Here is a 15030-nt window from a genome sequence, read left to right as displayed (position 1 = left end):
GCTGCACTAAACCCAGGAGTGGTAAATGGGTACAGGCAGGAAGCATTTCATCAAAAAGATGTGAGCACTGGAATAGGTCGTCTAGCTTAGCTCGGGTTATGCAGTGAGCGTCTTTAGCACCTTGCAAGGTGGATGCGTGCGCTCTACAAATCCTGCATTAATTATTTTGAAATTACTTTTAATTTATCATCTTTGTTACCATTTATAGTATGAATACGATATGATGGCACTCATCATAATTATACACTTATCAGGTGACGTCTACTTTAGTCTACCGGAAGTCTCATTCGTCGTTGGTTGGCAGGACTAACATGAGTGTGTTTGTTTAGAACTGTTTCACTTATATTTCGATGCCTCCATTAGGTCATAGTTCCACTCTCATGACTTTAATGGCGCTCAATGAACAAAAAAAAAAACAATTGAACATGTCACTCTTGTGGAACGACAACGGGACTGGCAATGCTCATAAATCATTTTCAATATGTCAGAAAGTCAAGTATCTATTGAAAGACACGGCTCATCTTCTTTTGAATTGACATGATGGAATATGTTTTGATCTGATGATATACTCGCATAGAGTTAGTTCTAAATGCGTATTGACGGACCAGTCATGCGCAGAAATGTAGTGCAATGTGTATGTGAAAACAAATTTTCAATACTTTTGCTTTCTCCATCAAAAAAAGAAAAGAAATTCCAAATGTTGATGGAATAGCTTACGCCTACAGCTCGGGAACACGTGACTGTTTTTTTTTTCAGTTTGAATTTTATAGACAATGGCATGCCAATGGTATGCGCTATCAAATAAACATTTTACACATATTTTGAAATGAGTTTATACTTGCCATCTTGATATATCTGACAGCTAGATTTTTTTTACAAAACAAAGTCTTACCCGAGACTTGATCGACAGACCGAAGATTTTATGAAAATCGCGAATTTGTGATTTTTTTTCAGGACTCGGAAGTCTGTCTTATCTGCTGTTCTGCTGTCCGGTCATGGAGGGGGGGGGGGGGTCTTGAATGCAGATTCCAAAATGACATTTTGTTATTGAATTCCATGAGTATCATTAATTTCAACCATGAATTATTCATGGATGAAATCAATGATTATGAATTTTATTAATACTTTAATCAGGATAGTGTACCTTACATGTATGTCAAAAACTATTTAAATCTTGAAACACTATGTTTAAGAATATATTTCTCACGTAAAGACATGTTATTTGTTGTCAAAGTGGAACAGATAAATTCCATTCAAATTTATACAAACGGTAATATAATAATCGTATGGGAGGATAGCTGATTACTTATTACTTTCAAGTTGAACAGAGAAATTTAATTGATTTAAACCTTTTAAAATAACCAGTTAGCTCTATAGACTATGTATGATGAAATATTAAAGGTCAAATTGGGATGTCTGCATGTTAATAAATCGAAACATTTCCATTGTTACGTCATTGCAAAATCGTTTAAACGACCGTTGACATTATATATATTTACCATTTATGTTATTATTCTTTCATTGCAAAATAAACTGACATGTATCCAAACAACAACATTCTGTTGCATAGGTGTCTGGGGATCGTACATTACAATCGAGGACGGTCAGCACATTAAAGACATCAAGAAAGGGAGGACTGATAAGATTTAAGAATCGCAGAAAAAGCTGTTTATGAGGTCTGCAACGTCGTCTGCAAAAGGGTAAGTGTTGTCGATGTCAATCAAAAAAGATATCTTCAATATTTTTAAAAGCAAAAGTCACCGGATGCTGTAGATTGGGCTTGGGGGGTGGTGACTTCATTTACTAAATGAAGATGTTCATGTGTTGTGATGTTGTCATCATTCGACGAGCTATGTGATAGTTATACATAGATGCTAAAGGCCTGTGGCGATGTTTTTTTTTTGATATACATGTGTAGCATGCTGGTTTATTCCAGGTAACGAGTAAATCGCTTATCAATCTAGGGACCAGAATGATACGAATCTAATGACGTATTTGAAATTATGAAAAGAAAATTGATCTTGCATAAGTCATATTAATCTATTCAAAGAGTCGAAAGACGTACAGTATAGTTATGGGCCTATTTATTCCTATTTATCCTTCATCAAGCAATATGCGTCTCAGTTGACATATGCATTTAGCTAAGCATTCCTCTTCATTTGTCTGTGATGTTTATTTATTTATTAATCATGTTAATAATTTGCTTGTAAAATTACAGATTTCTGTTCCTCTCGATCTATTTATTTCTTTGTTATATATACATTTTACTATATATACAGTGCGTCCCAGAATAAACGAAACTGAGATTTAGCGATCATTTATCATTACTTAATCATAAATAAAATAGACAAATGACCTACCATTTTAAAGCTTAGAATCTCCTCTTTCATCTGATATTACTTAGCTTATTTTTTATTCACGCATGAGTGAGCAAAAACAATTTGAAGAAAGGATACCAAAAACTCATTTGGCGAGGGGTATCTTGGTTTAAAAAAGAAAACCACATTTATGAAAAGTTCAATATCTGCTCTTTAATTTGGTACCTCAATTACAGAAAATGGTCAAGAAATAAAAAAGTTCTGGTCATTTGAAATAAGGCTTGTATTTCCATAATTTCATGAGATAAACGTGTTTTCACCGGTTTCCCACAGAAGCTTTCGCATGGTGAACAAAAGATTTAATGCATGGCTGATCGTCAACAAAACGGAGTGATGAGTGAGTTTGAAAGCCAGCCTGGAGAACCTCTTCATTTTATGAAATTATTGAAAATCAAGCCTCATTTCAAATGACCAGAACTTTGTTATTTCTTGACCATTTTCTGTAATTTAGGTACCAAATTAAAGAGCAGATATTGAACTTTTAAAAAATGTGGTTTTCTTTTTGAAACCCAGATACCCCCGCCAAATGAGTTTTTGATATCCTTTCTTCAAATTGTATTTGCTCACTCATGCGTGAATGAGAAATAATGTAAGTGATATCAGATAAAAGAGGAGATTCTAAGCTTTAAATTGGTAGGTCATTTGTCTATTTTGTTTATGATTAAGTAATGATAAATGATCGCTAAATCTCGGTTTCGTTTTTTCTGGGACGCACTGTATATCGACTCACTATGTTGCAAACGTATTAATGACGTTAGTCATATCAGAAAATGTCTCAATGATTTTTCTACAATAAGATCATTGTAACCTCGCGAATGCTTATATGAATTTGCATATCGCCATCACCTTCATTCAATGAAAGGTTTATTTTCAAATTGAGGCGGATTATATTTATAGTTTGAATCAATGACTGTTTTCCAAATAGACCAAAAAACAAATATTGAATGCCATATGTTTACTTGTCATGACAAGTCTATTTTAAAAACCAATTCGTTGTACTCAGACTTGACTGTCGATGAATTGTGACGTCATACAGGTATTATGTAATATGGTATATTTAAATCAAATCAATATGACCTCATTCGTCAGAGAAGGAAGCTCTGATGTGATGGGTTTTTTAAAATAGTATTTTCCCGTTTTTTTTTCCTTTTACTAAATTGTTCTGTGACAGCCGAATGAACATATACTTGTTCTTTTTGATAGTTTTAGAAATAGTGAAAGTGGTGGAGTGGGGAGGGGATATCAACTCCTATCTGAGGGACCTAAAGAAAACAGTTTATCCAGGACCTAAGCAACCCCTTAATTCTACCGAAATATGTGACATCACACGTTTACCTTATTTTCACCCCATTGTATTCGAGTAAGTAAAGAGTAAAGCGAAAACGTTCCTCAAAAGGTAAAATAGTTATTGGAGTAAGTAAAGAGTAAAGCGAAAACGTTCCGCAAAAGGTACAATAGTTTACAGGTTAACATTTTTTTTTAAAAGACAGTAATTGATATTTTTTCATTGTGCAGTAGGCCAAACATCCCTTCGAGGAGTCAGATTTCTTTTTTTTAGTAGAAAAAATAATCATTTTTCAAATACTAACCGAAATTGGTCCTGAAGCCATGATAAAGGTTATATTTGGATAAACATTACTTTAGAAATGAATTCGCTGTTGCCCGCCTCATACATGTACTTAAGCTTTATGATGATCCCTTGACTCATGACGATGTTATTACGTTATAGTGGACATTGCCGGTGATGGCAAATCAATAAGAAATAACCTCATTACCGCCACGTGACGCGTTGGGCCAGTCATTCTTTGTACACCGTGCTATATGACAATAAATAATAAGCATTATCGACTGCTTAATTCCTGGTGCTATTTCGGATCGATCAGGAGGGGAAATATACACAGGGGCCGGGAATCTGTGCAAGGCATTAAGTCGGGGCGTCCCTCTGAGGTGACGTGATTTGGGTGTGGGGCAAAAGAGTAAAGCCGCTGTGGACCCTACATGATCATGATGATCATGATACTGCGTTCGTATTAATGGTATAATCCTATGTACGGATTTTGTCAAACGAAATTGGGCTAGGCTTATGTATGCTATATCTACTTATCGAAAATGAAAACAGTAAACTTCTTCTATTCATCTTGGTGTTGTCCTTACTCTGTGTCGCCTTGGTGTTGGCTACAAATTGAGAGTCGGATTTGCGCGGAACATTGTACTATTGATTTGTTCATTATTTATTATTTATGTGGCACCTTAAACTCATTTAATTTTAAAACTGATATCAATATAGTAACATTTAATAAATTACGCACAATATCATACAAATACAATAGCAGTTTCAGTTGTTTTTGCCAACGCCACGATGTCAGGTGGTTCTTGCATCAATTAAATGTAACCTTTTGGAAACCTTAATTTTAAACTCGTGTGAACACATGAATAAGCAAAAACAAATATTTTTTTCAAAGTTTAGTTGATCTATCTCATTATGTACGGGGAAAATGAAAACCATTGTAAAACGGTTTTCTACTTAGGGTCAACTGATTCAATTTTCGAACGTATGGTAACGTATTGTAGATGTACCGACGCGTCGGTATAAAGTGTATACTGTTACCAAAGACATGCCATTTTTTCCACAATATTTCTTTTAGATTGGTAGAAAATATATACGTAAGTATCATTGGCTAGAACCATTTACCCATTTGTCATAATAAAATATATTTTTCCTTCTGCATTCATATGACAAATTATTGTACAACCTCAATAGGTGCTTCGCAAAGGTATACTATAAAGGTGATTAAATTAGGCAAACCGACCTACTTTTTAGAAATCTATTGTTACACTTTGGCCCACTCCAGTCGGGTAGAAATGGCATAACACATTGTCTCGTATGTTGGTCAATCGAGTTAGTGGTCGCTGTCCAGCGTTCAATTGGTCCAAGGGTCGTTAGTAGTCTGCAGGTCCAGACCCTGGTTTAAATCTGGTCAACAGATGGGTCTTGACACAAGCCTAGCAACAATTTGTTTCCACGTTTGGAAGAGGAGCCTTCAGTGCACGTCAGGGCCCCGTTGTATAAAAGTTACTATTGTGGTAATATTGTCATCCAATGGTAATTACCATGGATACGATGATCAACAGACCATCAAAAACAAAGATTTCATGCAAGTTACACTGTTAGAAAATCTCTACTTAAAGGACAAGTCCACCCCAACAAAAACTTAATTTGAATAAAAAGAGAAAAATTCAACAAGCATAACACTGAAAATTTCATCAAAATCGGATGTAAAATAAGAAAGTTATGACATTTCAAAGTTTCGCTTCATTTCACAAAAACAGTCATATGAACGAGCCAGCTACATCCAAATGAGAGAGTCGATGATGTCATTCACTCACTATTTCTTTTGTTTTTTATTGTTTGAAATAGGAAATATTTTGATTTTCTATTCATTGTCATGTGAAATGAAGTTTCATACCTCCCTGAACACGTGGAATTCCATTATTTTAACATTTTGCGCTTTAGGCAAGGAGGTCCTAATCGTCAAATTCGTAAAAATTGAAACATTGTATAATTCTAACAATAAAAATCAAAAGAAATAGTGAGTGAGTGACATCATCAATTCTCTCATTTGGATGTACCTGCTCGTTCATATAACTATTTTATTAAAAATAAGCGTAACTTTGAAATATCATAACTTTCTTATTTTACATCCGATTTTGATGAAATTTTCAGCATTGTGCTTGTTTGATTTTTGTCTATTCATTCAAATCAACATTTTTCTGAGGTGGACTTTACCTTAAAAAAAAAATCCTGCAGCAGAGTCTCGAGAACATTAGTAATCTTACTGCACTGTGTAACGTTACATGCATTTGTGTAAAATTACAGAAAATTTGTATTTGGTGCATTGTAACCTTGCAAATTTATTGTAATATAACTGCTTTCCCTTTTTTTTAAACAGAGCTGTTCTGTAAAATTGTAGAAGAAATGTACAAAATATTTCCTGTAATAACAATTTACAGAATGATTTTGGTTTTTCTCTCTGTAGAATCTGTTATTTTTTTCTTTTGTAAAATCTTCTGTTTTTTCTAACAGTGTACCATGTCAAATTTACTAAAATCGATATTGGTAAATTTTATGCAGCGGGGCCCAGGTGAAAATTCAAGTCAAGTCCTTTAGAGTGAAAATTCAGACCATTATTTCTTAAACTTAATGAGTTGCACTGTCAATGATCATGATGATGATATCGTTATTTAATTTCCTTCCTTAAGAGGGGAGAGTTGGCATGGTTGGAGTACAGGAGAAGCGTTAAACTAGAAAATGATAATAGGTTATCGTTTCACATTAATATTGTAAGGTTAAGTGACTTATTAGTTTGTCGTTAAAGCAACTTTTTACATTTTTTTACGAGCAATATCAACTTAATTGATGATTCTCATGCATGATAAAGCATAACGTGGGGCCTGTTGCAGAGAGAGAATCAATCGCAACTCTAAAATCATGCGCAACTTGATTTTCAACCAATCAAAAGCGCGCATTTTGGGACTTGCGGATTGATTTTTGGCTTGCGTTTAAACGCATCTCTTTCTGCAACGGCACCTTTACTATGCGAAGACGTGATTCCCGCTGATTCTCAAATTCAACTGGATGGACAAAACTACACACTATGTACATGTCAACAATGATAGTGCCCACAAAACCATGGATTTAGTGGGATATGCGAAATGTCATTGAGACTATTAGAATTTAACACGGTGAAGGTGATTTCACCTTGTGTTCCCTACTAGTGAGGACTATTACATATTGTGAACACTGTGTGTTCCATAATGTGGACACACTACGGGGGACGCAGTGTACACACAGAGAGGCACACTGTGAACACACTGTGTCAAACAATGTGAACGCACTGTGCCACACAATGTGAGCGCACTGTTTCCACCAATGTGAACACACTGTATCTCACATGGTAAACACACGGTGTCCCACGTTGTGAACACACTGTACCCCACAATGTGAACGCACTGTGTTCAACACTGAGCATACCGCGGGACACACTGTGGAGACACTGCATGTACCAATTACATATACCAGGTGACCCAGAAAATTGGTCTCCTCATGGCCAGTACAAAGTTAACCACACTCAAGTGAGCTATATGACAGACAAAAGTCTGTTATGCTGTTGTAGATTTAAAATGTCTTACCTCTGAAGGCCTGAAGGAACAGAAACTTATGCCTTTACCTTCGAATGATTCAATTGCTTTGCATCGAAATTGTCACTGCAAGCAAGCTAACAGTTTGTAAGGTAGCAGCATTTGCTTTAGATATAAGATTTTAATTGTGTTATTTAGCACACTGCTCCTATTAACGTTAACATCGTATTGATACATTTCTTAGAGGGGGGGGGGGGTGGGCAATCGTCGGTTTAGTTGGTTGATTTTACCAAGATAGCAAGAACAGAAAATCAAAGGTTGGTTTGGATTTAAGCAACCGGTTAGTTCTTAACAGGCTTGCACATGCACTTAAAAGGTACACTTAGGACTGTTTTAGACTAGTTAAACTTTATTTTGTTTCTAGGTCATACACAATATAGCCAAAGACCCACTTCCCATACTCCTCACAGTGTAATTCTATAGGCATTCACGGAGAAGGTTAAATAATAGATATTCATATTTGCATACCGAATGTTTTATTTTGGTTAACCGGCCAAGCGACAAATGCACGTTTTGTTGTGGCAGTGATAACCATAACACAGTGATTTTGATTTTTTTTAAATGACCTTGGTATATAATACTCATAATTGAACAATTTGTACAATCAATACATGGTCACTGTGCCCTTTTAAATTGTATCTATAAAGTTTATAAATATTACGAATTAGGCAAAACATTTTTTTTAACTTAATTATGTTCTAGGAGCTTTTTCAGACGTTTGCCTTCATTGATGTTATTATCGCGATTCTTATCATTATATTAGTACGATTGAATTATTACTTACTATTAATACATTTTTTTTCTTTGTGTAAAGATTAATATTTTGCTAGATTAGAATTTAAAAAAAACATTAAAAACACATCAAGCAACTAAAATGAATTGAAAATGAAAGAAATTGAAATATCTTATCATAAACACGATTTCGTTCAAGTGTAAGTAGTATGGGAATTACTATCATCAATCAGCTTCAAAAATGCCTCCTGGTAATAAAGTGGATTGAATAAAGATGATATTAATTTTTATTGATAAAGTAGTTCTATATGCTTGAAGAAGGCATTTTTATTGATTTGCGTAATAATGGTTTTGTTATCCTCACCGTCCTTTATAAGAGCGTTTTATTTATATGCGGCTGATATGATGACATAAGTAACGCGATTATTTTTAAAGCGATTATAAGTATTGTTCATGTCCATTGCGGTATGTAAATACGGAATATCCATATAAGTACACTATTGGTAATACTACTATTGCTGATGATTATCATTTTTGCTATCATTACTATATATGATTTTGTCCCCACCATCTGATTATTAATAACACTTCAAAGTAAAAGACAGTAGTTGCAGTAAACATTAATTTCATGAGAAAGTCTTTTAAATGAAGGTTAGTTGTCAAAATATTATACATCTACATCTGGTACATCCATTTAATCTTACCTTTGTAAAATCATGAAATCTGAGCTCAAAATCGATGATTCTGATGATCACTAACACAGAAAAGCATTTTATGTATGACAGGGTATAAATATTGCTTTGAAAAATACCCGGTATTTCATAGAATTCCGTGCTTATTTTGCTCGTTTCTCAGCAATTACGCATTTTCTTCCAGAGCTATTTGCCCCTTATTTTTTATTTATAAATACAAAAACTTTGGTGGAATTTTCATTGGATTCTGTTTGATCTCATTTTGAGATCGTTACCATAAAATTACTGGTATTTGTCTTAAATGTACACCTAATAACTATGCCAGTTTACGATTATAGGAAGCGCATGGCGGCGAGTGTGTGAGTGTGTAGATGAGGGTGGGCTCGGTGTGTGTGTGCGCGCGCGCGTGTGTGTTGTGTTCAAACTACGTTCAAAATGGGGCATACGTAATGGATTTTGAAAGAACCCCAAAATGCACCAATGTCTCAAAATGTGACTCTGCATTCTAATTCTGTTTAGCTCCCTTGGCAGTCACGTCCTTTATGATGGATGAAACAATTTCAATAATAAGCAGTCAGCTATATTGAGGTAGTGATTTTATTAATCTGCGAAAGTCATTTTAGTGCAAGTAGAAATGTACCAACCCTTTCTTCGTCACAAGCAAACACGCTTACAATCTTACATACATTTGAAATTTAATGTGTTAAAACGTATAATAAAATATAAAGATACGGGTGAAATACCTATACATGTACAAATTCAATTATATGCTTACCTGGAAGTATTAATCAAATAGCTGATATGAATATATATGAAGTCATGGAGTTTTTAAGCAATTAAAAAAATTTCTGTCACTACGAAAATTGGTCTAGGCGATCAGGGCTCCGTTGCAGAAAGAGTTGCAATCAATCGCAACTCGAAAAATCATGCACAACTTGATTTTCAATCAATCAACAGCGCGCATTTGGGACTTGCGATTGATTTTTTGACTTGCGTTTAAACGCAACTCTTTCTGCAACAGACCCCAGGTATTTCAATAAAACACACATCCATTCAAAACAATAAGGCGGTTCTTATTATTGAATACCCCTTCTCCATTAATCATATTCCAATATACCCTGCATATCACAGGCGTACAGGGGGGGGGGGGGCTTGAGGGCCCCACAATTTTCTCTTTCCATAACATTGTCTACGTGTTCCAGTTCTATCTTTATAAGGTTTATCTGTACTTGAAACCTAAGCAGAATGGTACAGAGATAATATTCAAGCCAGACTATAGAATTCATTTGGCACATGCATGCCAATCAAAATTAAGAAGAATGAAAAAAAAACCGCAGATGTTTTTATCTCAGACTAAGATGTGCAAAGTGACAGTTATATTTGATATTTGTTACAAGTGTAGGTTAAAATAGTTAAAATAAATACCCCGAGGAGTAAAATGAAACATAAACAAATAAAGAACGACAGAGCTAGGGGGGGGGGGGGGGGAGGGAAGGGGAGCAGAGCGCCAAAGAAGGCATTTACAGATTTCCATCATTTACAGAACTAACCATTCTCACATTGTAAACAATAGGAGAGTAAAATGACATAAAAGAAATTAGACAATGGGCACAATGTATTGATTGGCGCTGGTAGTGAGGAATAGGAATTTGCAAGTCATTTATGTGCGGAGACGGAATATATTTAGATCAATGCTTTTATTCCTAATTATGAATGAGATAAAAGTGTATCTAGGAATCTCGCTAAAAAGGCGGTCGCTATAACGTACTTGCGACTTGAACACGTGAAAAGAAAAGTGAACGTGCACAATTCTGTTTTTTCACTTTCAAATTCCCCTTTTTCACTTCACTTCCAGTAATTCTGTTGAGATGTTCTTTATTTGAGGAAGAGGTTTCGGTTTGGGGCGGAAAAAAGGCGCGCACCCGAAAGCGAACCAACAAACATTTTAATAACATTATAAGATCGTGTCACATCGAATCAGGTGCTAATTCGACGCACCTTCGACACGCTGCGAGTGAGTGGGGAAAAGGGGGGCATTTCAACGACGCCATTTGAAAGGTATAAATGTGAGTGGAAATAGAAAAAGGAAAGAGAGATCGATTTGACCGCACTCATCACCCTATAGCCGATAGACAAATTGAAAGTGGCCAGTTAAGGCAAGGACAACATAAATTCCTTTCTTCTTATTCCTCCTGTTCTACTAGTACTACCTCACCTTAATACCAACAATTTACTCACAAAAATGCCTTATTTGCTCTTGTGTTTGTCCGGTACTTTAACGCATATCAAACATTTGCGTGCGCGCTTGCCAACGCACATTTCATCATTGCGGTGAAGGTACGTATCCAACTCTTTGAAATAATTCCTTCCTACCTGGTATATTCCGTATTTCTTACACGGAACCTGCTTTTGACCTTATTTCCCCGTAAAATTTCACTTGATTTTTAAAATCGTGATCAGGCGTATCATGCATATTTTTAAGATGTTGACGCGTACCTTTAACACTCTTTTTATATAAATATTACAATAATGAAATATTCCACTCTTTCTGCTGGTAAAACCGAAATACTACTATTGTTACTACTACTACTACTACTACTACTACTACTACTACTACTACTACTACTACTACTACTACTACTACTACTACTACTACTACTACTACTACTACTACTACTACTACTACTACTACTACTACTACTAACTACTACTACTAACTACTACTACTACTACTTCTTCTTCTTCTTCTTCTTCTACTTCTACTACAACAACAACGACATACTACTACTACTACTACTACTACTACTACTACTACTACTACTACTACTACTACTACTACTACTACTACTACTACTACTACTACTACTACTACTACTACTACTACTACTATTACTACTACTACTACTACTACTACTACTACTACTACTACTACTACTACTACTACTACTACTACTACTACTATACTACTACTACTACTACTACTACTACTACTACTACTACTACTACTACTACTACTACTACTACTTCTGTTACTAAGACTACTTACTGTCTAATAATGCTACTACTACTGCATCTGCTACTACTGCTACAGCTGTTAGTCTTTCTCCTACCACCACCACCACCACCACCACCATTGGCGTTACAACTTACTGAATAACATACTTCTTTTACTGCTTCTCCTTAGAATACTGCTTTCACTTCAAATTCTACTTCTACTACTACCTTTCTACCTCTTATCTGACTTCTCATCCCCTGCCACAGCTTTAACAATTCCTACATTCTCTTTACGACATGAGCGTTATTTGTTTCCTACACACCAATCAAATAGACCGTGATCAGTTGGTTCTCATATTACTGTGAATGTAGTTAGCGATTTGACATTATGTTGTATATGAAATAGTACAAACTTTTCTTTACATGCTTTATTTTCTATCGAAAGCAACGCATGTATACACGGCATAACCCTTTCACACATGGCCCTGGGGAGCAGGGGTTCTGGGCCGGGAGGCTGAGTGTATTAATGTCCATAGACATCAACCCAGGTTTTCTTGAGGATGTGAAAAAATATAACCCAAAATGACCGTCATTTTGTAGTGATCATTTTTTTTTTGCTGTTCAAATATCTTGGGACCAATTTAACCTCTATTTTTGTTGTGACCCCCCTTTTTTTTTTGCTTTCCAAATTTACAACAGCACCCCCAATAAGGAAAATCGTTTCCAGGGTCCTGCTTTTTCCCCGACGAACTGTCCAACAAACCGTCAGGGTTAAGGCGACAAAATTGCTATAAATTATTTACCTGTCCCTCACGTCTCTCACACCTGACCAGAGTAGTGTATTATTAATATAATATTCTATGTATAGAAGAAACAATGCCATGAGTTATTGTACTTGAAGCGAGTGCCGGGCAGAGATTTTGCTGTTAGATTTGCAATCACGCGCTTTCGCGAAGTAATCACGAAATGCCGGTTTCTAAAACACTGGTCGAACACAAATCGCGCACCGGTATCGCGTGGCAGTAGAAACCCGAACCACTTGCCTATCAACCGCAGCGCAACACTTTAAAGTCTTGATTACATCGTACGGACCTCGTAAGACCTATGTGCGTTCAATGCCGTTTCACGCGACTGCAAGGAAGTACGTAAGTGTTCTTAGAAAAGTGGAAAATTAATTACCCGTACATACAAGACAGAAGAGATTTTTTTATTCAAGGAAAAAGGTATTATATGGACAGAAGACTTGCGCCGATTTTGTAAGTTTTACCTCTATGAATCTGGTGCGCATGCGCCTGTAGTTCCCGATTAACTGGGATGGGGGGGGGGGGGTGGCGATTAATCGCACTCTCATCATATTAGGTAATATGTGTCTGTCTCAACATAGATACAAACACTTATCTACTAAGATCAATGAGTTTACAAAAATACGGGCGTTGCATTCAAGGTTGGAAATTTAACTGAATAGTAAGACTATCGATATACTATAAAGGTAATTCATTTGTTCGGACAAGTTTTACATTTTTTCTCCGTAATGACCAAACATTTCTTATACTGATCATGTAAACATGAATAATTAGATCACATTTTCAAAAGGGATATAGAAATTTCGTCAAACAAAATATTGGGTTGAAAGCACAACTTTTCAGAACTACAGAGTGTGATATAGGGAGTATAAAATTGACGGTTCTGAGATCGCAAATGACGGAAGGAAATTGTTAAAACAAAATAATACTAAAGGTTTGAGACCTTACATAGGAAAGGATCGCTTCTTTTTTTTTCTTGCTTGTATCAGTCCCTTTGCGCCTTCTCGTCGAGGGCTATTCTTTGTGAATTCACGCTCAAGGCGGGAGATATCGTTAGGTTGTGCTCCTAGAATCCCGGTATCTTATCGTCTGTAAGCCGACACGCCCGTCTTGCCAAAGGCTTGCCTCTCGTTTGTTTTCTGCTGTAGTTCTGTTTCACAAACCTTTTCCCCTTGAAATCGCTGATATCACTGCCCATAAAATTGATACACAGCAAAAACTGTGGTGTGTACATAGAGGACCACACCAGTTATTTTACACCGGTGTTAAATTGGTGGTGTTAGTTTTACACCTATAGGTGTTATTACAACACCTATGGTTGTTACATTTACACTCTTTGGTGTTATGTTCAATCTCCAGGGTGTTATTTTAACACCTCAGGGTGTGGTCATCTATTAACACCAATTGGTGTCAGTTTTAACACCACAGTTTTTACAGTGTATAAATATATATTCTTTTTTATTTAAACTTTTATTGAACGAAGGGTAGCCCCTCTGATTTATTACTTAACAGGTGCCACGAAATCTGCTCCGGCGACAATTTCTCCAGATTTTATTTTCATCTAAGATATATATAGTGTTAGGGTTGCAATAGGGTTTTATGTTAGGTTTAGGGTTCGGTTTAGGATAGGGTATATATCCAAGGTTGAAGTCTGTCATTCCATTACCGTGTGGTATTTCCGGAGCAATTGTCACCAGAGCAAATGTTGTGGAGCAAACTGACCAACTCATTTTGTTGTTGTTGAGATTTCTAAAAAGTCATCCATGACTGAATATAGGTTCGGAGAAATCGATGGTCAGGGGAAATTTTCTATTTCATAAATTTCGATTGAAAGGGTTATTTTTCCATTAAAAGCGATGACAGCTTGCTGTAGTGGGGATATTTTCATTCTGCTTTTGAAAGCTGCCCCGAATCATCCACTCAAATTCCGTTAGAACTGTTTGTTAGAGCAAGGATGTAGTCATATTCACCCTAACAACCGATAGTAACCGTATTTAGGAATGATTACTTATTGCATAATTGCCATTATTGCTCGCGCCTTTTGTAAAAATAGAGGCCGTTGGTTGTAACGATGTCATATGCGTGAATAGTAATGTATAACCGTTGTAAATAAACAGTCAAAATTTAATTATCTCCCTCAGAGGATCAGTATCTGTTCATACGTTCACTACTTCGGCTTGGTGTACTTTTACACAGTAACGACGATGTTCGCTATATGAAACTAAGGAAGTT

General features: G+C 35.9%; 1 protein-coding gene across 1 annotated transcript in view; it reads left to right on the top strand.

Moving 5' to 3' along the window:
- Positions 1 to 1570: 1570 nt before the first annotated feature.
- The window catches only part of LOC121421362, a 33724-nt gene continuing 20264 nt past the window's right edge, over positions 1571 to 15030 (top strand). The window contains exon 1 of the mRNA XM_041616059.1: positions 1571 to 1700. The gene's annotated coding sequence lies outside the window, so the exon portion shown is untranslated. The remainder of the gene's footprint in view (positions 1701 to 15030) is intronic.

This window comes from Lytechinus variegatus, chromosome 9 (genome assembly GCF_018143015.1).
Source record: "Lytechinus variegatus isolate NC3 chromosome 9, Lvar_3.0, whole genome shotgun sequence".
Classification (NCBI taxonomy): Eukaryota; Metazoa; Echinodermata; class Echinoidea; order Temnopleuroida; family Toxopneustidae; genus Lytechinus; species Lytechinus variegatus.
Note: the sequence above shows the minus strand (reverse complement) of the source record. Positions and strands in the feature narration are given on the sequence as shown.